The sequence below is a fragment of the Budorcas taxicolor genome, chromosome X (assembly GCF_023091745.1).
Source record: "Budorcas taxicolor isolate Tak-1 chromosome X, Takin1.1, whole genome shotgun sequence".
Classification (NCBI taxonomy): domain Eukaryota; kingdom Metazoa; phylum Chordata; class Mammalia; order Artiodactyla; family Bovidae; genus Budorcas; species Budorcas taxicolor.
The window spans coordinates 120,927,374-120,953,109 of record NC_068935.1 but is presented as its reverse complement, the minus strand read 5'-3'; the positions used below and the strand labels follow the sequence as shown (position 1 = coordinate 120,953,109).

Here is a 25,736-nt window from a genome sequence, read left to right as displayed (position 1 = left end):
CTGTTGATGCAGCGAGGCTGAAGCATCACACATTCATTGTCTGCAGTAGTTGAGTCATCAGGACAGAGAGTCACGTAGTTGCTGTTACCGACAGCTGCATCATCACAGACCAGGGAAGTCATATCACTGAGTTCTTCAAGTTGTCTAATACTGATGGATATCATTTGGTATATGCTGCTGCTGCTGCTAAGTCACTTCAGTTGTGTCCGACTCTGTGCGACCCCATAGATGGCAGCCCACCAGGCTCCCAAGTCCCTGGGATTCTCCAGGCAAGAACACTGGAGTGGGTTGCCGTTTCCTTCTCCAATGCATGAAAGTGAAAAATGAAAGTGAAGTTGCTCAGTCATATCCTACTCTTAGCAACCCTATGGACTGCAGCCTACCAGGCTCCTCCACCCATGGGATTTTCCAGGCAAGAGTACCGGAGTGGGGTGCCACTGCCTTCTCCTATTTGGTATAGGCTGCCAAAGGCATTTAAAACCCATAACAGCCAAGAATTTTTCAAATTCTCCAGGGCAGAGATTCCCAGAAGCTAAGATTTAACCAACTAAATTCAAATGGGTTGTAACCAACTTCAACCTTTAGCTTTCTGAGTCAATCTATCTATCTAAAATTTTTTTACATAGGCACAACATGATGTATCAGCAATCATATATCCTCATGATTACTTAGGACAGGATGAACATGAGGGTACTTCGTATTTTAGCTCAGGAGGTGGTGCTGTAGGTACACTTCCACCTAAATTAAGCCTCTATATGATATGAGCAATAAGGTAGTTTAATAAGAGGCATTTCTATGGAAATAAAAGAAAAAGAAGGGTTACTAGTTTAAGCAAATTATAAATTCAGTTTGTTTGGGGAGCAGTCAGTTCAGAACATTTCTAGATTTGAATCTGAAGCATCATTAGGGGGTGAAATAAGGATGGTACTTTCAATTTGGTCGGTTTTCCTGGTTTGCGGACTGTGCTTGATATCATCAGGTATTCCATTGAACTTTCTTGAGTGGTCCATACAGCATGAAGCATGAAGGCTGTCCATATGTGATCTATAGTAATGATTTCCCTGAAGCTTACAAGTAAATAACAAAACCTCAAAGACAATTAACAGGACTAGAATCTGATCATGAACACAGCATACTTTTCTATACTTACCTGATAGGAGAGATACCATGATAACCGTAGTTTTCTACTGAAATAATTTTTTCCATAGTCATTCCATTTTTATCAAAGATATTTATAGTGAAACTAATTTATTTATAAAATAAGTCATCTTGGGACTTCTCTGGCTGTCCAGTGATTCAGACTCAGTACTTCTGTGCTTCCAGGGGGCACAGGTTTGATCCCTGGTTGGGGAACTAAGATCCCACATGCTGCATGGGCAGGAAAAAACTGTAAATAAAGTCATCTCATTAAACTTGGATTGATTATTTACATAAATGTAGTAAGAATAGTAATTCTATGCAGATTCTCAAATAGGACATTTTAGTCAAAGCCTTGGTAATATCCAAGAGGCTTTACTGGCTCCAAACTCAACTTTGTTGTTGTTCAGTTGCTAAGCTGTGTCCTACTCTTTTGTAACCCCATGGACTTCAGCCCGCCAGGCTCCTCTGTCCCTGGAATTTCCCAGGCAAAAACACTAGAGTGAGTTGCCATTTCCTTCTCCAGGGGACCTTCCTGACCCAGGGACTAAATCTGCATCTCCTGTGTGGCAGGCAGATTCTTTACTACTGAGCCACCTTTGCTTCTTTAAAATTGTCTGATAATAAGGAATTTCAGATTAGGCCTTTAAAGTCTCTTTAGGCTAAGAAGCCAAGATAAGGACTTGTCTAATTACATCCTGCAACAAGAACAAGTTCTTTTTTTTTTCAGATTTTATTTTATTTTATTTTTTACTTTACAATATTGTATTGGTTTTGAGGGGGGTTCAGGATTGGGAACACGTGTACACCTGTGGCAGATTCATGTTGATGTATGGCAAGAACAAATTCTTATTGGCTTTATATAAAGACATATACTGTCAGAAAAATCAGAGGTGTTTTTTTTTAATTGATTTATTTGGCTGTGTCGAGTCTTAGTTGCAGCATGTGGGATCTTCATTGGGGCAGACTTGCTCTCTTGTTGTGGTACACTGCTCCAGAGTGCCCGGGCTCAGTAGCTTTGCAGCATGTGGATCTTAGTTCCCTGACCAGGGATCGAACCCACATTCCTTGCATTGCAAGGCAGATTCTTTAACCACTAGACCACCAGGGAAGTCCCCAAACTATGAGAATTGTTGAGCGATTAGGTAAAAAGAAAAAGACAAAAATGTTTCAATTTTTGTTTACAAAAGTACTGTTTATCAAATTGCTGTCATGTTATCAATAGCTTAAAAGAGAGGAGCAAAAGGGGTCTTTTAAATCTGGAAAACAAAACATTAAACAACCAGCAATATTTCAAATGAAGTCATAAAAATTATAATCATCTTAATCAGTTCATTCAGTCTCCTATTTTTAATTTTTATTTTGCTTCATCTTAGGTTAGTAGCTTTATGAATCAATCAGTTTGCCAGGAGAGTCTTAGAAATTCCTATCCAGTGCAGTGATATTATCTTAAAGTTATCAGAAACCTGTATTCTAAGTACTTGTTAATGTCTTTTCCAAGAATCTCTTTGAAGATGAAGCATTTCTGCGGGTTCCAGTTCCAGTTCAGTCGCTCAGTCGTGTCCGACTCTTTGCGAACCCATGAATCGCAGCACGCCAGGCCTCCCTGTCCATCACCAACTCCTGGAGTTTACTCAAACTCATTTCCATCGAGTCGGTGATGCCATCCAGCCATCTCATCCTCTGTCGTCCCCTTCTCCTCCCACCCCCAATCCCTCCCAGCATCAGGGTCTTTTCCAATGAGTCAAGTCTTTGCATGAGGTGGCCAAAGTACTGGAGTTTCAGCTTTAGCGTCAGTCCTTCCAATGAACACCCAGGACTGGTCTCCTTTAGGATGGACTGGTTGGATCTCCTTGCAGTCTAAGGGACTTTCAGGAGTCTTCTCCAACACCACAGTTCAAAAGCATCAATTCTTCGGCGCTCAGCTTTCTTCACAGTCCAACTCTCACATTCATACATGACCACAGGAAAAACCATAACCTTGACTAGATGGATCTTTGTTAGCAAAGTAATGTCTCTGCTTTTTAATATGCTATCTAGGTTGGTCATAACTTCCCTTCCAAGGAGTAAACGTCTTTTAATTTCATGGCTCTAATCACCATCTGCAGTGATTCTGGAGCCCAAAAAAATAAAGTTTGACACTATTTACACTGCTTCCCCATCTATTTGCCATGAAGTGATAGGACCAGATGCCATGATCTTAGTTTTCTGAATGTTGAGCTTTAAGCCAACTTTTTCACTCTCCTCTTTCACTTTCATCAAGAGGCTCTTTAGCTCCTCTTCACTTTCTGCCATAAGGGTGGTGTCATCTGCATATCTGAAGTTATTGATATTTCTCCTGGCAATCTTGATTCCAGCTTGTGCTTCATCCAGCCCAGCGTTTCTCATGATGTACTCTGCATAGAAGTTAAATAAGCAGGGTGACAATATACAGCCTTGACGTATTCCTTTTCCTATTTGGAACCAGTCTGTTGTTCCATGTCCAGTTCTAACTGTTGCTTCCTGACCTGCATACAGATTTCTCAAGAGGCAGGTCAGGTGGTCTGGTATTCCCATTTCTTTCAGAATTTTCCACAGTTTATTGTGACCCACACAGTCAAAGGCTTTGGCATAGTCAATAAAGCAGAAATAGATGTTTTTCTGGAACTCTTGCTTTTTCCATGATCCAGCAGATGTTGGCAATTTGATCTCTGGTTCCTCTGCCTTTTCTAAAACCAGCTTGAACATCTGGAAGTTCATGGTTCACATATTGCTGAAGCCTGGCTTGGAGAATTTTGAGCATTACTTTACTAGTGTGTGAGATGAGTGCAATTGTGCGGTAGTTTGAGCATTCTTTGGCATTGCCTTTCTTTGGGATTGGAATGAAAACTGACCTTTTCCAGCCCTGTGGCCACTGCTGAGTTTTCCAAATTTGCTGGCATATTGAGTGCAACACCTTCACAGCATCATCTTTCAGGATTTGAAATAGCTCAACTGGAATTCCATCACCTCCACTAGTTTTGTTCATAGTGATGCTTTCTAAGGCCCACTTGACTTTGCATTCCAGGATGTCTGGCTCTAGGTGAGTGATCACACCATCATCATCTGGGTTGTGAAGATCTTTTTTGTACAGTTCTTCTGTGTGTTCTTGCCACCTCTTCTTAATATCTTCTGCTTCTGTTAGGTCTATACCATTTTCTGTCCTTTATTGTGCCCATCTTTGCATGAAATGTTCCCTTGATATCTCTAATTTTCTTGAAGAGATCTCTAGTCTTTCCCATTCTGTTGTTTTCCTCTATTTCTTTCCATTGATCACTGAGGAAGGCTTTCTTATCTCTCCTTTCTATTCTTTGGATCTCTGCATTCAGATGCTTATATCTTTCCTTTTCTCCTTTGCTTTGCACTTCTCTTCTTTTCACAGCTATTTGTAAGGCCTCCCCAGACAGCCATTTTGCTTTTTTTGCATTTCTTTTTCTTGGGGATGGTCTTGCTCCCTGTCTCCTGTACAATGTTGTGAACCTCCGTCCATAGTTCATCAGGCACTCTGTCTATCAGATCTAGTCCTTTAAATCTATTTCTCACTTCCACTGTATAATCATAAGGGATTTGATTTAGGTCATACCTGAATGGTCTAGTGGTTTTCCCTACTTTCTTCAACTTAAGTCTGAATTTGGCAATAAGGAGTTCATGATCTGAGCCACAGTCAGCTCCCAGTCTTGCTTTTGTTGACTGTATAGAGCTTCTCCATCTTTGGCTGCAAACAATATAATCAATCTGATTTTGGTGTTGACTATCTGGTGATGTCCATGTGTAGAGTCTTCTCTTGTGTTGTTGGAAGAGGGTGTTTGCTATGACCAGTGCGTTCTCTTGGCAAAAGTCTATTAGCCTTTGCCCTGCTTCATTCTTTACTCCAAGGCCAAATTTGCCTGTTACTCCAGGTGTTTCCTGACTTCCTACTTTTGCATTCCAGGCCCCTATAATGAAAAGGACATCTTTTTTGGGTGTTAGTTCTAAAAGGTCTTGTAGGTCCTCATAGAACCGTTCAACTTCAGCTTCTTCAGCGTTACTGGTTGGGGCATAGGCTTGGATTACCATGATACTGAATGGTTTGCCTTGGAAACAAACAGAGATCATTCTGTCTGTTTTTGAGATTGCATCCAAGTACTGCATTTCGGAATCTTTTGTTGACCATGATGGCTACTCCATTTCTTCTAAGGGATTCCTGCCCACAATAGTAGATATAATGGTCATCTGAGTTAAATTCACCCATTCCAGTCCACTTTAGTTCGCTGATTCCTAGAATGTCGACGTTCACTCTTGCCATCTCCTGTTTAGCCACTTCCAATTTGCCTTGATTCATGGACCTAACATTCCAGGTTCCTAGCAATATTGCTCTTTACAGCATCGGACCTTGCTTCTATCACCAGTCACATCCACAACTGGGTATTGTTTTTGCTTTGGCTCCATCCCTTCATTCTTTCTGGAGTTACTTCTCCACTATTCTCCAGTAGCATATTGGGCACTTATCGACCTGGGGAGTTCCTCTTTCGGTATCCTATCATTTTGCCTGTTCATACTGTTCATGGGGTTCTCAAAGCAAGAATACTGAAGTGGTTTGCCATTTCCTTCTCCAGTGGACCACGTTCCATCAGACCTCTATCACCATGACCCGTCTGTCTTGGGTGGCCCCACATGCATGGCTTAGTTTCATTGAGTTAGACAAGGCTGTGATCCGTGTAATCAGATTGGCTAGTTTTCTGTGATTATTGTTTGTGTGTCTGCCCTCTGATGCCTCTCACAACACCTACCATCTTACTTGGGTTTCTCTTACCTTGGACTTGGGGTATCTCTTCACGCTGCACCAGCAAAGCGCAGCCACTGCTCCTTACCTTGGACAAGGTTGCGTCTCCTGTCCTTGAACGTGGAGTAGCTCCTCTTGGCCCTCCTGTGCCTGTGCAGCCGCCACTCCTTGGAAGTGGGGTTGCTGGTAGCTAATTATAAATGTTTTCAGAGAGGAATCAAGAGAAAAACAATAACTATGAGTGACAGAAGACTTAAAAACCAGCGTGGTTAATGATCTAGTGAGAGGCTACCAAAAAGTGATGCAATTAAGAAGCAAACTATTATTTTATGCATACATTGTTATAAAATAATGACTAGAATTTTGACTGATCATATTATACCAGGACATATCAGATTTTTTGGAATTTTATATAATTTCTAGAACACATATTAATAATATATACTATGTAAATATAATCTAAGAAGAACATTACTTTTTATTTGACAATGTTTCCTACAGAAGTTAATATCAAGTAAGCCTAAATAAACTGAGATTTCTCTTTCATCAGGAGAAAGAGCAAATCTTTTGTGATCTTCTAAGGGCCCTCCAGAAAATCCCAAAGTTAGTTTGCGGTCAAAAAGACTTCATTCAGAATTTGATTTGGGGAAGTTTGTTAAAAATGTCAAAAGATTAGAAATAGTTCATCAAATAGGAGCTTAAGTCACTATGAAATAATACTTAGTTATCCATTCACCAAAGTGACAACTGAAAGATTTCAAAGGCAAATATACAAAGTTAAGTAGCTGTGAAAAACAAAACCAAAATAAACAACAACAAAAAAACCTTAGCTTTTAAAACTGGAAAGCCTCTGTTTTCCTAATTAATCAAAGATCTGACAAAGACAATTTGGAATAAGGGAAATATTTCCCATGACAAAGAATCCCTGTTTCCTAGGCAGGTTACATTAAAGGTAAAGAAAAACCTTTATAATATTTTATTAAAAACAGACCAATAATCTAAGAAATTTTGTGATTTTAACAGAGAGAAAATTAAACTCTAGTTTTTATTTTAAAAATCCCTGTATAAATCTATTCAATTTAGCCAGCTATAACCTCACAACATAAAATTTCTTTTCCACAAACCTTTTGCATCTTTCTATATCCATTTAGGTTTTGTCTTCTTTTTCCTTTTTTATTCTGAAAAAAAGCTTATTTTAGACATTACTCTTTCTCCTTAACAAAACTACATCCTATATTCCTCACATACTCCTCAAATAAAAATACATCCCACTATAGATCAACTATACTTCAGTTTTTAAAAATTCCAAGTTCATGCCTCATAATAAAGATTACTTTGATGTTTCCTACTCCTAGAATCAACAAAATCTTCACTATCATATTGATTTCTTCCAATCAATGTGAGAGAGAGCAATGTCAGTTTTCCTTTCTTTGAATCAAAGTGAAAAAATGCACGGGCAGAATAGTTTAACAAATAATGTTCATGTGCTGTTGGCTGTCAAAGAGTTAGAGGGAAAGATAAAACCAGCCACCAGCTCTTCTTCCTTGCAACACACTAATCCACCAGCTCAGGTAGTTTTGTGTCCTATCCACTTGTGCAGTAACTACTGCTTGTATCCATGCCATGCAAACATAGTTTATTATTTTCAGGATGTAACACACACCTCTACATCCTTAGCAAGGAAATGGAAGAGCCAGTCTCATAATGAATGAGCAATTTGACACTTGGAAGGAATTTATATACTCGAGTTTAGACAATGAGTTTAATTTCCTCATGCCAGATATTCAGGGGCTTTATGGACAAGGGATAGAATGTGTGTTGACAGAATTAAAGGCTATGTGACTGTGACAAAATTAAGAATATCTCAATTCTACTGTGTTTTGGAATTTGAAGGGAGAAGAAAAGTATGTAGAAAAAATATGCAAACAGTTACTGAAAACTGTTTGCTCTTTTTTTTTTTATTCAAATATTTTATGGAGTTGTTTTCTATGAGGAAATGGAATAAACCTGTACTGATTTTTAAAATCTGATTTTCTTCCCTTACTTTGTATACAAAGTTGTTTTCTTTCATTCTTCATTGTTTGTAGTAGCTCTAATTTTACACATTGTTTATAAATTTTAACTATAAGTCTGAGTGAACTCTGGGAGTTGGTGATGGACAGGGAGGCCTGGCGTGCTGCGGTTCATAGGGTCGCAAAGAGTAGGACACGACTGAGTGACTGAACTGAACTGAACTGAATCTTTAACTTCCTGGGAAAAATTAGGAAGCAGGCAGTAGTGAGCTATTTATCACATATTTAGCATCTCATAGTAAAATAGCAAATTTATAAAAACATAATTATGTAAATTTCTATTTTTAGAAATATGCTTTTCATAGTAAAATTTTAATGTGGTTTTAATGTGACAAAAGACATATTTATTAATAGACTCAAATATCATTTACTTCTGTAAAAATTAAGAAAAGTAAATAAATTTAAATTTATGTTCAGTGATCAATGTCTCAGTATACTATCTTATTTGGAAATGAACTAGATATAAATATTAATTATTTAACCTAGTATAAACTTTTATCTTATTTACATTTATTTAAATTACTTGTTTTTAACAATTATGCTTAGATTAGACATCATCTAAAGTTATTTTGTAACATAAAGATAGCATGAGCTTATTTGATAAGTAAACAAACGTAGAAAAAATTATATGCTTGCATTACATTTAATAATGACAATTCCAAAAAATGCTTGTTTTTATTAAACCAACAAACTTAAACTAGCTTTTTTTCATCAAGGATTTTTCTGATCATGTGGACTTGAAAACAATTGGGTTAGAGTTACTATTTCAGAAAAGTTTTAGAAATACTTAATTTATATAAGCACTTATTTCTCTTTAAGCCAACTAAATAGAATTCTTTTAAAAATATCATATATACATGGGAATTCCCTGGTGGTTCAGTGATTAGAACTTGGCACTTTCACTGCTGAGGGCCCAGGTTCAATCCCTGGTCAGGGAACTAAGACCCCATTAGTCACATGGTACAGCCAAAAAAAATCATAAATACATAATACACGTACATATATGGATATACCTAAACAAGTAGGTACAGAGATATTATACAGATACAGATACAGATACAGGTACAGATACAGAGATATAGTTTTCATTTTTAAATTTTAACTATGTCTCAAGTATGATAATACAAAATGCAAAAGAATCTGAATCCAAACTGTTTCTGGCCAACAGACTAAGTTAAGGTTAAGGTTACCTGCTCAGATGGCCAAAAATTTTTTTTAACTATAGACTGTGTGTGTGTGTGTGTGTGTGTGTGCACGCACGCGCGTGCGCATGTGCATTATAAAAATTCTTTAAGAAAAGCTATTTTTGGAGTCAGTTGGTCTCTTAGAAACTTTTACCGATCAAAGAGTATTTTCCATTGTCTCTGAGAAGTTTGTAATCCTCTTTTCAAGGGCACCTCTTAAAGTAGACTATGTTATCTAAGTTAAATTTCCCCAAAGTGGCCATGATAATTCCAAATTATTCTTTGTAAAGTTCACTCATTTTGCCAGAAACACACAAGATTTTGGCCCATAGTGGTTATACATACAAGAAGCGGAAGTCTTTAAGCGGGGAGGAGAATGAGATTTAGACCAAGTGGAATCTATCTCTGCCTTTAGATTCCCTGAAACAATCCATGAGGAGCTCAGTAATCCTACTGCTGCCTAAATTCCAGGGAATCACAGGTTCTCCCCTTACAGACAGAAGGGTGACTTACCAAGAAGCTAGAACAAACAGAATACAGGTATGCATGATAAAGTTGTAGAGTTCAACACGCAAAGAGAGCAGCACTCAGGCTGACTGCAAGGTCAGTGAGAAAGCACTGAGCTCCTTGGGTCCTGTGGGTACCAGCACGCAGCTGCTCACTGGCTTCAGAGTTGTTGAAGGTCTTATTTGGATCCCACTTCTGATGCCAGAAAACTGTCAAAAATCCAGAAATAACACAATTAAGATTCTCTCGTGGCTCAGTGGTAAAGAATCCACCTGCCAATGCAGGAGGTGTGGGTTTGATCCCTGGGTCAGGAAGATCCCCTGGAGGAGAAAATGGCTACCCACTCCAGTATTCTTGCCTGGAAAATTCTATGGAGAGAGGAGCCTGGAGGGCTACAGTCCATGGGATCACAAAGAGTCAGACATGACTGAGCATACATGTACACACATAACATAATTAAAACCACCAAATCAACAAATAGTATTTAATAAGAGTTTGTTGTGCACATAAAAACAGTTTGGGGGCTTCCCTGGTGGCTCAGTTGTAAAAAAAAAAAAAAATCCTCCTCCCAATATTGGGGACACAGGTTCAACCCCTGATCCAGACAGATTCCACATGCTGTGGAGCAACTAAGCCGATGCTCGACAACTATTGAGCCTGCGCTCTAGAGCCCACGTGCTGCAAATACTGAAGCTTGTGTGCCTTAGAGCCCATGCTCTGCAACAATAGAGAATGAGAAGCCCACGCATCACAACTAGAGAGTAGCCCCCGCTTCCCACAACTAGAGAACAGCCTGCACAGCAACAAAGACCCAGCACAGCCAAAAATAAATAATTTTTTTAAATAAAATAAAAACAGTTTGGGACTGGAGACTTCTAAATTCAAAGATGGATATGAAGCTCGGGGGCATTAAATTACAGCAGGGCTTATAAAGTGAAAATGAGAAAGTTATTAACGCTTACAATGACTGGTTATTACAAGGTGGGGAGGTCAAGGTGGCAGGGGATTGGTTAAAGACGATAACTGAAGTTTCTTTTATGATTGTCACAGGCATTTATAAGAAATGACCTAGGTTAAGTTTCACTTACTTTCATAAAATAAGCTAGATTTAATGGCAACCCACTCCAGTACTCTTGCCTGGAAAATCCCACGGGCGGAGCAGCCTGGTAGGCTGCAGTCCATGGGGTCACTAGGAGTCGGACACGACTGAGCGACTTCACTTTCACTTTTCACTTTCATGAACTGGAGAAGGAAACGGCAACCCACTCCAGTGTTCTTGCCTGGAGAATCCCCGGGATGGGGAAGCCTGGTAGGCTGCCAAATCTGGGGTTGCACAGAGTCGGACACGACTGAAGCGACTTAGCAGCAGCAGCAGCAAGTTGAGCTTACTGGTTAAATGGTTTTGTCTGCTCAGGGAATTCTCAAATCCCGCCTCCATCTTGTATATAATTTTAACCACATGCACGTGCACATGCACACACACATGTACTAAGAGCAATCTGCATTAATGGACTGAAATAAATGTCTTGGACCAAGTCTGCCAGAATATGGGTTTGCTCATAAAGGGCATATTCAGGGCCCCTGAAGGTACTGCAGTCTAGTGTTGGGAAACTAGAGAAACAGTGTCACTCACAGGAAGCCCAAATTGAATACTTCAGTGACTGGAGCTGCTCCAATTCTAACTGAAGTCTGTGGCTTCCAGTCTGGGACTACAAGGGTTGAGAAACACTCTGAATGAGGGAGTGGGTGACAGGGAATCAGAGAGGAGTTCACTGTTGATGAGACATGCTCATCAATCATTCCTGGACCAAGAAACCCACAGAAACCAAGCTGCTTTTGGCGCTGCCTCCTCCTGCCTGCAGTGAACCTGCAGATACTCTGCATTCCAGCACTGCCAGCCCACACCACAGAGAACTAACGTCAGCCAGATCCAGTCCTCACCAGTTCCTGAGCTTCCCCTCCCTCGTGCTGACGCCACCATGATCACGTCTCCTCCCCACGTGCCCCCCCTCTTCCTCCTTCGTCACCAGAGACACATATAGAAAGTCAGTGACATTTAAGGGACTAAAAATACAGAGATGAAAAAAGCACAGTCCTGCACAAGGAAATGCAAACAGGCTAAAAGAGAGAAAACAGGAAACAAATCAATATAATATGACATTAACCCTAATGGAGGAATATGCAAAATACTCCTGGTACAGCAAGAGTGAATTGTTCCTGGGCAATGTGATGTAGACAGTATTTTCCTCACCTACTATATTTGTTCCCTGTTGCTGCTGTAACAAATTACCACAAACTATGTGAGTTAAAATAACACAAATTGATTATCTTACAGTTCTGGATGTCAGATATCTGACACAGGACTCAGTGGACAAGGTTTTGGCAGGGTTGTTTTCCTTCCTGGAAGTTCTAGGAGAGAATTCATTTCAGAATCCCCTACAATCCAATTCTGTGGATGGTTTTTAGTTGGCCAAGAGGCTCTTATAGTCTCAGTCAGAAAAAGTAAAGATAATGAACAGGAGGAATTTTTCTGATGAATTCTATCTTGCTGCTGCTGCTAATAAGTCACTTCAATCATGTCCAGCTCTTTGCAACCCCATGGACTGTAGCCCACCAGGCTCCTCCATCCATAGGATTCTCCAGGCAAGAATACTAGAATGGTCTCCATGCCCTCCTCCAGGGGATCTTCCTGACCCAGGAATCGAACCCGCATTTCCTGCATTGCAGGTGGGTTCTTTACTGCTGAACCACCAAGGAAGCAAATTCTATCTTAAGTTCCTTAAAAGTAATCAATAGAGCCAATATATTAATTTAATCCATTTATTAAGCACCTACTATATGCCAGGTGCTTTGCTGGGTGCTAAGGCTACAACAATCAAACAGAGAGAGTTCCTGACCTCCAGGAATCCACCACCCAAAGAGAAAAAGTAGAAACGTTATCAAATGCACTGTGACAACTGCTCCAATGAATACTGTGCCATAAGATCTCAGAGGAAGCAATATAAATAATGCATTCTGCTGGGAGGGAGAGTTGGAGGAGTCTTGGTGAGGACATAGACTAGTGGCCCGTAGAATCACAGGAAGAGGTGACATTTGAGAGTTCTTCCCTTAGGCAAAAAGAGACTAAACTATCCAAATTGAATTTTCCAGTTTCATAAGTAAACTTTATAAAGAGGTTAAGAATGTTTTCCAAGGAGTTAAATGGGAATGTTTGTTGTTTTTCTGTCTCACATTATTGCACATACCTGGCTAATTAAAATATGTCATTTTAATTAAAGGTACCCATGGAGGGTGGCCAGGTATCAATGTTATCAATGTACCCACAGCCCAGCTGCTCATTTCCCAACAAGCAAGTTCCCTGAGTGACCTAGTAGTGTCACTATCACGACCGACCTAGTTAAAACTTCTGTTGGAGGCAACCAGGGCTCTGTGTCCCCAGTGGAAGTGAGTTGCACAAGCAAGATAACCCTTTTGCTACATTCTCAGAGGACTTAGTCCCACACCCAGGGAGAAGTAATGTGCCTGTCTCAGTCAGGATGGTTCTCAGCTGAGCCCCAGATTGCTGAGGGAGATTCATGGCTTGCTAACATAAACTTTGTCCCTGGGTGGACAAATTTACAAGCCATCTCCTCCATATGTCATGTTTGCTCAAGTAAAGATGCATCTATCAAGTGCCTACTCTATGAGAGAAATCCTGCTTGATGATAGAGCCACAGGACTGAAGACAACAGTCTGTGCTGCAGAGGGGCTCATATCTGGCTTCCTGACTCATCTCACAGATGAGGAAACTGAAACTGAACTTTCTGGTTTCTTCCTCTGCTCTGCTCATGCTGTATTCCCTTTTCTGAGTACCTTCCTCCTTCCCTGTATTCAGAGCCCAACTGGAGTTCTACTTCTTCTAGGAGGATTTCCTGACTCTGTAATCATTTACTTTCTCTACATTTCTACTTCACTAAGTCTGTATCTGACAACTTATTATATTTTTTTCTGTATTATTTCTTTAATTATGTAAAGTGTCCATCGTGGTACTCCAATGATACTGCAAGCTTCTAGAAGGCAGGAGTCATCTTTTAAATTTCAAACCTGGGCAGACAGTTAACTCTCAACATCTAGTCAAGATTTAACTGATTGGATGACGGAAACCAGCTCTTGAGCAGTAATAGGAGGAGAGGAATGGTAAGCAATGCTCCCACCTTTTAAAGGCTGGTTTGGCCCTAATACTGCCTTCAAAACCCAGCTGCACTGGGCTTAAAGAACCTTCCACAAGAGCATAACATAAAAATGAAAGGGTCCACAATATAGACCATATTCACAATTTATCCAATTAAAGATTTGGTCCACTGCAGTAGAAAAAAAAAAGATGATTTATTATAGCCATGCACACACATGCTAAGTCACTTTAGTCGTGTACAACTCTGTGCGACCCCATGGACTGTAGCCCACCAGGCTCCTCTGTACATGGGATTCACCAGGCTCCTCTGTACATGGGATTCTCCAGGCAAGGATACTGGAATGGGTTGCCATGTTATACTCTAGGGGATCTTCCCAACCCAGGGATCAAACCCATGTCTCTTCTGTCTCCTGTACTGGCAGGTGGGTTCCTTCCCACCAGGGCCACCTGGGAAAGTGAAAGTGAAAGTGACTCAGTCCAGTATTGTAAAGTAAAATAAAGTAAAAATAAAAATTTTAAAAAAAAATCACGTTACAACTTTAAAAAAAAAAAAAAAGAAAGAAAGTGACTCAGTCATGTCCGACTCTTTGCAACCCCATAGACTAAACAGTCCATGGAATTCTCTAGGCCAGAACACTGGAGTGGGTAGCCTTTCCCTTCTCCAGGGGATCTTCCCAACCCAGGGATCAAACCCAGGTCTCCCGCATTGCAGGTGTATTCTTTACCAGCTGAGCCACAAGGGAAATCCAAGAATGCTGGAGTGGGTAGCCTATCCCTTCTCCAGATGATCTTGCCGACACAGGAATCAAACCAGGGTCTCATGCATTGCAGGCAGATTCTTTACCAACTGAGCTATCAGGGAAGCCAACAATGTAAATGACAGCCTCAAAAGTTAGCCTCCCCAGCATCCTAAATTTAATTTAACCAACTTATTATCCATGCATTAACCTAAACCGTTTGAGACTTTTTTTTTTTTTTTTTGAGGCCAACAGCCTTCTAGGATTTTAGTTCCCCAATCAGGGACTGAATTGGGCCCTTTTCAATGAGAGCGAGGATCCTAGCCATTGGACCACCAGGGAATCCCCCACGTTGAGACACTTTTAAGTTAAAAATAACTTTTTTATTATTGCCATAAATGACTGTTTTTTCCTCCCTCTCCCAACCTATTCCTAGGGTCTGGCACCACCTAGGAAAGCCTGATTAACAGAAGTAGGCATTTAGTAGGGAAAGAGACAGCAATTCTTTGTAGCATTACAATGCCTGAGAGGACATGAAGGTTGGCAGTGGGAAAGGCCTGACTTTTCATAACCATGGTTAATGGACTCTTTGTTTTCTCTCCTTTTCTACCTTCTTGTGGGATTCAAGCCCAAGGAAATTTAATACTTTTCTGACCCCTGGCCTATCTCATCCAGGAACTAGATGAGGAACATCTTGCTGAAGGCTATGGAATGGAAGACGAATGAAGGGCTGGGTTTTGCCCACAGGCTGGAAAAAAGGCAAGTCCAGCACTTCCTTCTGGTCTCTTGTGGAGAGGCTGGAGTGGACACTGGGTCTGGGTTGCTTCATGTCTATATTCTTTTCTCTTGTTACACTAGTGTTTTCCCCCTGGTACTTCGCAGAACATTTCCCCTAGTAAACTAGGTTCTGGGAAAGGGAAAGGAGATGAAAAGGAAAGGAAAGGAGGAGCAAAAGTCCTGTCATGAGCCTATGTGGGGCAAAAGTCTGCCCAACTTTCATACCCTTCTTTTGTCCTATAGTCAGCCAGAACCTGGCACATTGTAGGAAGGCATCTGACAGTGATCTCTTTTACTGAAGAGAAGATATCGTTGAAGAATTCCAAAGAACTCACAAAAGAGAAATGTATTCCCATTAGTAGAACCAGAAAAACTTCTCTAGAGTCTTGAAGGTTAAGTCTTATTTGTCGGGCTTCCCTGGTGGCTCAGAGGTTAAAGCACCTGCCTGCAATGTGGGAAACCTGGGTTCGATCCCTGGGTTGGGAAGATACCCTGGAGAAGGAAATGGCAGCCCACTCCAGTATTCTTGCCTGGAAAATCCCATGGACAGAGGAGCCTGGTGAGCTATACTCCACAGGGTAGCAAAGAGTCAGGCACGACTGAGTCTTATTTACTGGCTCCTAAATTTGGCACAGTGCCTGATACCCTGTAATGATATAATAAAATAGATTGATGAAATGACAAAACAGCAGTGATAGCTACCATGTGTTGAGTACTTATCTCAGTGCCTAACATGTTGAAAATGTATAAAAAATATTTGTTGAATGAAGAGGGAATATCAAGAAGGATAGTGTTATTTATTGAGAATGAATTGGTCAATTATCTTATTTAATCCTCACAAAAACCATGTTGTTGCTGTTTAGTTGCTAAGTCATGTCCAACTCTTTGTGACCCCCATGGACTGTAGCCCTCCAGGCTCCTCTGTCCATGGGATTTCCCAGGCAAGAATACTGGAGTGGGTTGCCATTTCCTTCTCCAGGGGATCCTCCCGACCCAGGGATCATACCCATGTCTCTTCTGTCTCCTGCATTGGCAGGCAGATTCTTTACCAATGAGCTACCAGAGAAGCCCTCACAACAACCACAGGAGATTGGTATTCCCATTATTCCCATTTTACAGATAAGGAAAATCAGAGTTTAGATGCATAGTGCATAGTGTCCTTCTCCACCAGAGGGCACAGTTTTATACCCCAGACTTGCCCTGAAAAACTGATAGTATGAGTAGATCTGGGTAAGTAGACTCATGACCTCAGTCACATATAATAGCAATCGCTGCTAGAATTGGGGGATCCTTCACAGAGGAACCAAACCAGGAAATGAGAAGGCATCTAGAAAACTAGATGACCATAAGGCCTCAAATCATATTCCTCAAGTTTCCCCTCTCATGTTCATATTCAGCATGTTCTAAGCCTTCAGCCAATTATCTCTCTCTTTCTGGTTTGTTTCCCCATGTGGACAAATGTATTCTACATTTAATTTTTATTTTCATAAATTATAAAGTAAGGACACATGATTCTAACTTGATGTGTTATCATCAAATGGCTCCCCAACACACTGTAAACAAAACGTTTTGAAATTTGTCCTTTCAGAATTCTATATCTGAATGTTAACTTTCCTAATCTAGAACTCTTTTTCTATCTCAGGCCAGTAAATAAGGGAACTTTATTTCCACTTCTTTCCACTATGTTTTGGCAAAAATAGATTCAGAACTTATTACTATTTAATTTGATCCTTTCAGGTGGATCTGAGTCTGTCTCATTTATTGGCTAGATCCTTACATACATATCATTTGGTCCTATCCACCATGGAAGCAGCAAGTGATAAGGGGACAAAAACAAGCATGAAATTCAAAACCAGATGCAAGCTGGGCCTTTGTTGTTGCTCTTTAGTAGCTAAGTCATGTCAAACTCTTTTTAAACCCCATGGACTTCAGCCCTCCAGGCTCCTCTGTCCATGGGATTCTCCAGGCTCCTCTGTCCATGGGATTCTCCAGGCAAGAATACTGGAGTGGGCTGCCATTTCCTTCTCCAGGGGATCTTCCCGACCCAGGGATCAAACCTGCATCTCCTGCATTACAGGCGGATTCTTTACCACTGAGCCACCAGGGAAGCCCAGTTCTGAGGGTGCAAGGTCCTTATTTTCTATAACTGACATGGACCATTCCTACTGGCCTGTTCTTGGTATGATACAATAAGGTCAAAAGTTAAGATTGGAGGCTTCCTTGGTGGCTCAGTGGTAAAGAGCCTGCCTGCCAATGCAGGAGATACAAGTTCAATCCCTGGTCTGGGAAGATCCCACACGCCACAGAGCAACTAAGTCCATGAGTCACAACTATTGAGCCTGTGCTCTGAAGCCTGGGAGCACAACTGCTGAAGCCCACAGGCCTAGAGCCTATGCTCTGCAACAAGAGAAGCCACCACCTCAAGGGGCCCACACGCTGCAGCTGGAGAGCAGCTCCTGCTCTCCACAGTTGGAGAGGGCTTAAGCAGCAGTGAAGACCCAGCACAGCCAAAGATAAAGAGATAAATAAATGTCTACAAACAGTCAAGATTGGGAGAAAGAACATATCAGGTAAATACATATGAAAACAAAGCTGTATTGCTGTTGTTCAGTCGCTCAGTCATGTTCAACTCTTTGCGACCCCATGGACTGCAGCACACCAGGCTTCCCTGTCCTTCACCATCCCCCAGAGTTTGCTCAAACTCATTCCTATTGAGTCAGTGATGCCATCCAACCATCTCATCTTCTGTCGTCCCCTTCTCCTCCTGTATTAGCTGTATTTATTTCATTAAAATGTACTGAAATAAAAAACCAGTATGAAAATAAAAAGGCACAAACATGTGAACAGGAAAAAGTCACCATGAAAATACAAAAATTACAAACTTGCTTGGACCTAATAATAGTGTTAGTTCAAAATGGATTGCTAAATTTGACTGCTTTAAATTGAAAAACTCCCATATGACTAAAGACACTACTAACAACAACAAAAACCCTAGCACATGTCTGCAAGAAAAAGTAACCAAAAAGAAGAGTGGAGAGAATAATAAATTCTATAAAAGGGTTACTACAAATGAATAAGAAAAAAAGAAGCCAACCAAAAATGGGGGCTTCCCTGGTGGCTCAGTGGTAAAGAATCCGCCTGCTAATGCAGGGGACACAGGTTCAACCCCTGGTCTGGGAAGATCCCTCATCCCACAGAGCAACTAAGCCTATGCACCACAACTACTGAGCCCACGTGCCACAATGACTGAAGCACACTCACCTAGAGCCTGCGCTTCACAACAAGAGAAGCCGCTGCAACAAGAAGCCTATTTATGCACTGCAGCAAAGAGTGGCCCCCACACAGTGCAACTAGAGAAAGCCCACGCACAGCAATGAAGACCCAGCACAGCCAAAAATAAATAGAATTTTTAAATGGATAAAGGTCAGGGATTGGCGATTCAATAGAAGAAAAAAATATGACCAATAAACACATGAAAAGATCAATATCATATTAATCTAATTCAAACCACAATAAGATACCATTTCATACCCATTATATAAGGAAAAACCATGAAGTGAAATTACCAACTGTTGGCAAGGACAGAGACTGCTAAGAATACTCACTCACTGCTAGGAGAAGCTGTAAATTGGCCAAATCACTTTGGAGAACAATTTGGCTCTATTTCATAAAGCTGAACCCAAATATTTTACCCTCTGACTCAGCATTCCAGTCCTAGGCAAATACCCTATAAATCACTGCTCCTATACTCAAGGACATATACAAGAATGCTCATAAGAGCATTGCTGGAAAGGGCAGTGGAAGCGGGGAGGACACAATCTAAATGTTCATCAGTAGAAAATTTTTTTAACTTTGAATCCTCTGAGGATGAATTATAATCCAATTAGTTCATAATTTATGGCATGAATCACAGTTTCAAGGTGAGGACTTCTTTTTTTGACAGATTTCAATGTTTATAATTTAATATTTCCTTCCTGTATCCCTTTCATACAGATGAATAAGTCTAAACATTAAAATGGGGAAAACATGCACTGCTGGGGTATTAACTGGCTGTCTCCCACAATGGCTCACAAGAAGGTTGAAATGCCTTCTTGAATTTACCGTAGTTTAGGTCCTGGCCCTCAGATGTGCAAGTCAGAAACCTGACTTGTCACTTCACTAAAGGTAAATCCATGTCCTTATGTGGACTCATATTAACCAAGAAATAACCATGAAATAACAATATTAACTTTGTAATTTATAATGAGATGTAAGACTGCCTGGGACACATGAGAAACCCAGTTATAAACAGAAAATTTACTGATGAGTATGGAATCAGTTGCACTAAGCTAAAACAGTCACTAGACTGTAAGCACCATGAAGGCAAACATTTTTGTCTGATCTTTCCAATGCTAAAATTCCAGAGACAATAACAACACCTGATTCAATAAAAATGTGTTAAATAAATGAATGAATAAGGAGAAGCTTAAGTATCCATCTCCACAATATGCAAAAACCAATCTCAAGATTCAGCTACTGGAGTTCTCACATTAAGAGTGCCAGAGCAGGAGATTTCGATTCTGGCGTCTGAGATTTTTTACCTGTGCTTCTAGGACTGATCCCAGTAAACACCTTTAGTTACCTACATTACAGCCATTTCATTCTAATTTCTTGCTAGGAACATTACAATTCTGTTCTCAGCAGCAATGTGCCCATCCTCAAAGAACAGATCACCATTCATCTTGCCCAAACATATCATCTGTTTCCTTTGCCAAATACTCACTGTCCCAGCCTCCTTTGTAGCCATGGTTAGCCATTACTCAGTATTGTCATTAGGGAAATTAAATGAAGGCAATGGCACCCCACTCCAGTACTCTTGCCTGGAAAATTGCATGGATGGAGGAGCCTGGTAGGCTGCAGTCCATGGGGTCGCTGAGTCGGACACGACTGAGCGACTTCACTTTCACTTTTCACTTTCATGCATTGGAGAAGGAAATGGCACCCCACTCCAGTACTCTTGCCTGGAAAATCCCATGGACGGAGGACCCTGGTGGGCTGCCGTCTATGGGGTCGCACAGAGTCGGACACGATTGAAGCGACTTCACTTTCACTTTTCACTTTCATGCATTGGAGAAGGAAATGGCAACCCACTCCAGTGCTCTTGCCTGGAGAATCCCAGGGATGGGGGAGCCTGGTGGGCTGCCATCTATGGGGTCACACAGAGTTGGACATGACTGAAGTGACTTAGCAGCAGCAGCAGTCTTGTTCAGGCTTCAGAAGCAGGGGAGCCAGCCTCTGACCAACTTTTGACCTTGTATGGACTATATGCCTGTAAGCACACCAATTGTTACCAGCAAGTTAGATAAGATAGGAGTGGGTCTTGGAATCTCTTAAGCCCCTGAGAGCTTGGCCAGCCCCCAAGGGTCTAATGAAATCCTGTAACTCACAAGGTGAAACAAACAACATTGTATAAGTTAAAGCAAAATCAGAGCTGCATGTCTGCATACAAACTGATGATAATATCAGTTTGTGGCCTGGGATTATAAATGAGAGCCTCCGAAACTGCAATTTGAAGTCTCACTCATGGAGTGGATGTACCACCCAGAACCCTTTCCCAACGGGGACTCCAGATTGCTGTTAATAAGGAATTTCTCAGCACTGTTCAAGTTTGGATGTAGGTTGTTGGCCCAATTTCTTGATATATATGCTGTTATTTCTCTCTATTGTTTCTTTTCTTTTAATAATTGAATATTGAGATTAAGTCAAATAATCCTTTATAAAAAACTGAAATTTTTCTGTGTAATGAGTGGTTTCTTTTGTTAACAAATTAAAAACTTTGGGCAAAACAACTGTCCAATAAGATATTAAAGGAAGACTTCTAGAGTATTCTAGGAAAGATGCTGCTTTCTAGATAAAACAGAGCCTCAGTTGGAGAAAGATTTTTGCTCCTGACCTATCCTCCCTGCTTAGGATGCTGATGTGAGGACATGATGCTTGGAGCTATTGCAGCCCTTTTATGTTCATGAGATAAACTGAGGTTAATTGGCAGACTGGAAGGGTTTTAAAAGCCTAGGTTCTCTATAACACGGTTAATTGCTGAACTAGCCCTGGAACTAGCTACCTCAAGTCTTCTGAATTGTTTTTTAAGTTTTTATGACTTACTTAAGTTACTCTAATTAACTGTTAGCTGTAGTCAAAAGCATTCCTAACTGATAAAGTGATCAAGCTTGTTAAAAGATATACTTTTTCACTTTAGGTATGTTAATTCATTCAGTCAGTTTATAGTCAAATATTAACTGGCCTGGGATACAGTTTGAATATCTCTGCTTGATTTTTAATTTCACTTTTAGAAGCTATGCTAATTTCACTGATTTCTAATACCACTACACAAATCATGCAACCACCAACTGTGACAGCGCTAAGCACCTCACGTCTCCTTTCCCGCACTCTTCTGCCTGATATGCTCTTTCCTTCAAATCCTTCCAAGTTGTGCCAGGTCACTGGCACTTCTGAACCAAAATAATCTCTTTCATAATGATAAACAGAACTGATTTCAATACTGAATGAATCAGAATGTAGCTGATGTTATCCTCAAGAAAAGCTTCTGAATTCCATTTGTGGGAGTCTGGATATGGAGGTAAATAAAAGATGCTTTGGGTATTTGCTTTGGTGATTTGTTACCTGATAGGTATAAGATATCAGAAACAAGAGTAGTTCTACACTTCTGTTTGTCCCATCTGTTCTTTATTCCTTTTTTTCCTCTTTTTCTGTCTTCCCTTGTATTATTTTGTATGAATCTATTTTATCCCCTCTATTGACTTACTCAATTTCCAGACTGTTCCAAATTTATTGAAAACTACAAACAAACATATCCAAGAATCCCAGTGAATACCAAGCAGCATAAACACAAAGAAAACCACATCATGGCACTGCAGAATCAAATTTCTCAAAACTAGTGATACAGAGAAAATCTTAAGTTAAGACTAATCTCTAGTTTTTCATCAAAAACCGTGCAAACCAAAAGACAGTGGAACAACATCCTTAAACCACTGGAAGAAAAACACCATCAACCCAGAATTTTATATCCAGTGTAAATTGTGTTTCATTGTTATAGATTGCTGAAGATAAATGAAGAATACTTAACCACCATTCACAGCTCTTTAACAGCTTTTTGTTTTTAACCATGGATTCACAGACTAGGTACTGAAAGAAAGAATGGGACAATGTTCTATCTGCTGTCCTGCCCATATTCTTAGCACTATAACTGCATAATTTCCTTCTATTTGGTATAACATTAAAATATCTGTAAAAAGGAGAAGGAAAAAAAGTTGTGTGAATTAACATGTTCTGCATAATGCCTTTTCAACCTTTTCTCCTATTTCCACTAAGTTTGTCTCTTTTAAAAAATCTCTGCATGTGGTTTACAGTTGGAATATTAATAAGGTCAGAGAGAGGTCCACTTCTAGAGACAGGATTGTAAATAATTTATCCCGGATGCTGTGCTCCGGATTGGACCTTGTCCACGTGATGTCTGGCTAGGCAGATTAAAAAAAACTCCAGGCAGAATACAATAGGCATTACAATACTGATTACCCAGCCTCTGTGATGATTCCATTGGAGGAGACCTCACTGGTTGGCAAACATTAACAGAATCATTGCACATTTATTATTCATGAGGAAGGTGAAGCTTCATGACAAAGGTCAATGAATAAGAGAATAATCCCTGTATAAGGCAGGATAAAAATTGTCTTGGGACAAATCTTTCTCTCTCCCCATTGGACCATTCACAATCATTCTTCCTCATCCAAAAATTGTTACAGTCTTTATTTACTAAATAGACAGAAAGGAATAAACATTTAGAGGTCAGTTCTTCTGATCCCTCCCTACCCTACGCACACCACACATGCAAGGAAGCTGCTCTTTTCACAGTATTCTAAGTACTTCACAAAGGGCTTTACAGCAGCATTTAATATTCACAACCTTAGGAGGAGGAAACTATTATTATTAACTCCATTTGACATACAAGCACACTGAGATATAAGAATCTTGTCCAAAATCATACAGCTGGTAACTGGCAGTGCTGGGATTTGCATCCATATCTGCTGGGCCTCAAAGATCCTGGCTTTTTCTGCCACACAAGTGCACTCAGCTCCACCTTCCAATAAGTACTTACTGAGTCAACTACCTTTTGGCTTCACACCAACAGGTTGGCATTCTCAAAGTCACTTGCTTGGATGAGAAAAACCACTCTTCCTGTCAGGTGATTGAGCATGTATTCTACCTATGAAAGGAGAACATAAATGAAGAGCTGTGGACCATTTTCAAAAGTACTGGGACAGCACTCATCTCAGAAAGAAGAATGCTATTGTGGTGCCCCAGATTCAATGACTAGATGTTCACGGAGTATTCTTCTATGAGAGAAGGTCCTATGGCCTCTGGAATTCTTCTGTGAATGAGCCTGGCTAGAGGAAGCCTTCTACAGCCTCTTAGGATGGCAGGGATCTCCCCAGCTAATTAACTGTTCCTAGTTGTCTCAGTAGGGACTCCTGATCCATACTGCAGGGTCTTACTTGTCAGTCCCATTCTTGGGATGGGGACATGGGTACAAGGCAGAGAAAGAAGGTTTACAAAGAGGAAGACACTGGGGAGACTAGAACTGTCAAGAGTGTACATTCCTTCTTGTAATTAAAACAAGGCATGTGCCATCTGCAGCAACATGGATGGACCTAGACTTTGTCATACTGAGTGAAGGAAGTCAGACAGAGGAGAAATATCATATGACATCACTTATATGTGTAATCTAAAAAGAAATGATACAAATGAACTTACCTACAAAACAGAAAGAGACTCACAAACTCAGAAAATGAGCTTATGGTTGCCAGGGAGAAGGGATAGTAAGGGAGATTGGGAAGGTCATATCTTATACCCACTGCTATATTCAAAATGGATACCCAACACGGACCTATTGTATATGTGCCAGCCTGGATGGGAGGGGAGTTTGGGGGAGAATGGATACATGTATATGTATGGCTAAGTCCCTTCAGCATTCACCTGAAACTACCACAACATTGCTTATTGGCTATACACCGATACAAAATAAAAAGTTTAAAGTTTGGGAAAAAGTAAATAAATAAAACAAGGCATGTGCTAGTAAAACTTAATTTGTAAGAAGTGGATCAAATGTGTTGAATGTTTACAATTTCTCACCTGAGCTCCAGCCTTAAGACAATGTTTGTTTTTAAATTTTCCATTTTCCCCAGAAAATCTATGAGGACTATAATTCCACAGTGGTGTAGTAAAAGATCTCTTGACCAAGGGTTAAGAGACTCCTGTTATATTTCTGACTTTGCCACTTTCTAGCTGTGTGGAAAGTACCTTGGACAAGCACTTAACCCTCTCTGGGCTTCAGTTTCTTAGCTATTAGGTAAGGAATTTGAACTAGAGAATCGCTAACATTCTATGCTTCTATGATAACAGAAATCTCAACAACACAGGTTGGAGGGCTTCAGAGGGGGGAAAAAAACCTATTCTCCCAGATTATATTCATCCAAGCCAGCTTTATTTAAATTATTTTAGGGACTTCCCTATAGTCCAGTGATTAAGAGACTGCCTTCCAATGTATGGGACACAGGTTTGATCCCTGGTCCAGGAAGATCCCACATGTCTCGGAGCAACTAAGCCCGTGCGTCACACCTACTGAAGCCCACATGCCCTAGAGCCTGTGCCCTGCAGCAAAAGAAGCCAGTGCAAGGAGAAGCCCGCGCCAGCAACTAAGAGTAGCCCCCACTCACTGCAACTAGACAAAGCCCACATGCAGCAATAAAAACCCAGCACAGCCAACAATAAAGAAATTAATTAAATTATTTTTTAAAAATTGTTTGGTTTCATTCCCTGTTTTCCCTGAAGCTCTGGAATGGAAATGTATAAATCACCTTAAAATAAAAGAGCAACAGATATCTTTTTTCCCACCTTTGGAGAAATGTCTATTCAAATCCTTTGCCCATTTTGGGGTGAGGGGTGGTTTCTGAAATTTTTATTTTAGTTTTTTTTTTTTAATTATTTTATTATTTTTTAAAACTCTTTATTTTGTACTGGGGTATAGCCAGTTAACAATGTTGTGATAATTTTAGATGAACAGCAAAGGGACTCAGCCATACATGTACATGTATACATTCTCCAAAACTCCCCTCCCATCCAGGTTGTCACATAAAACTGAGCAGAGTTCCATGTGCTGTACAATAGGTCCTGGCACCAAATATCTTTTTAATTCATCAGAATTTAGACGACAAAGTGGAACATATGTAAAAATAGTAATAATACAAGGTAATTAAGACTAAATGAAATCATATCTGTAAAATGCCAAACAAGGCATATCACTCATAGTAGTTGCTA

At 40.3% G+C, this 25,736-nt stretch overlaps 1 non-coding gene across 1 annotated transcript; it reads left to right on the top strand.

The window, feature by feature from the left end:
- Window positions 1–8,854: 8,854 nt before the first annotated feature.
- On the top strand, window positions 8,855–8,927 carry TRNAE-UUC (transfer RNA glutamic acid (anticodon UUC)). The gene has a single exon. It is a non-coding gene; the product is annotated as a tRNA-Glu (tRNA).
- The last annotated feature ends 16,809 nt before the right edge of the window (window positions 8,928–25,736 follow it).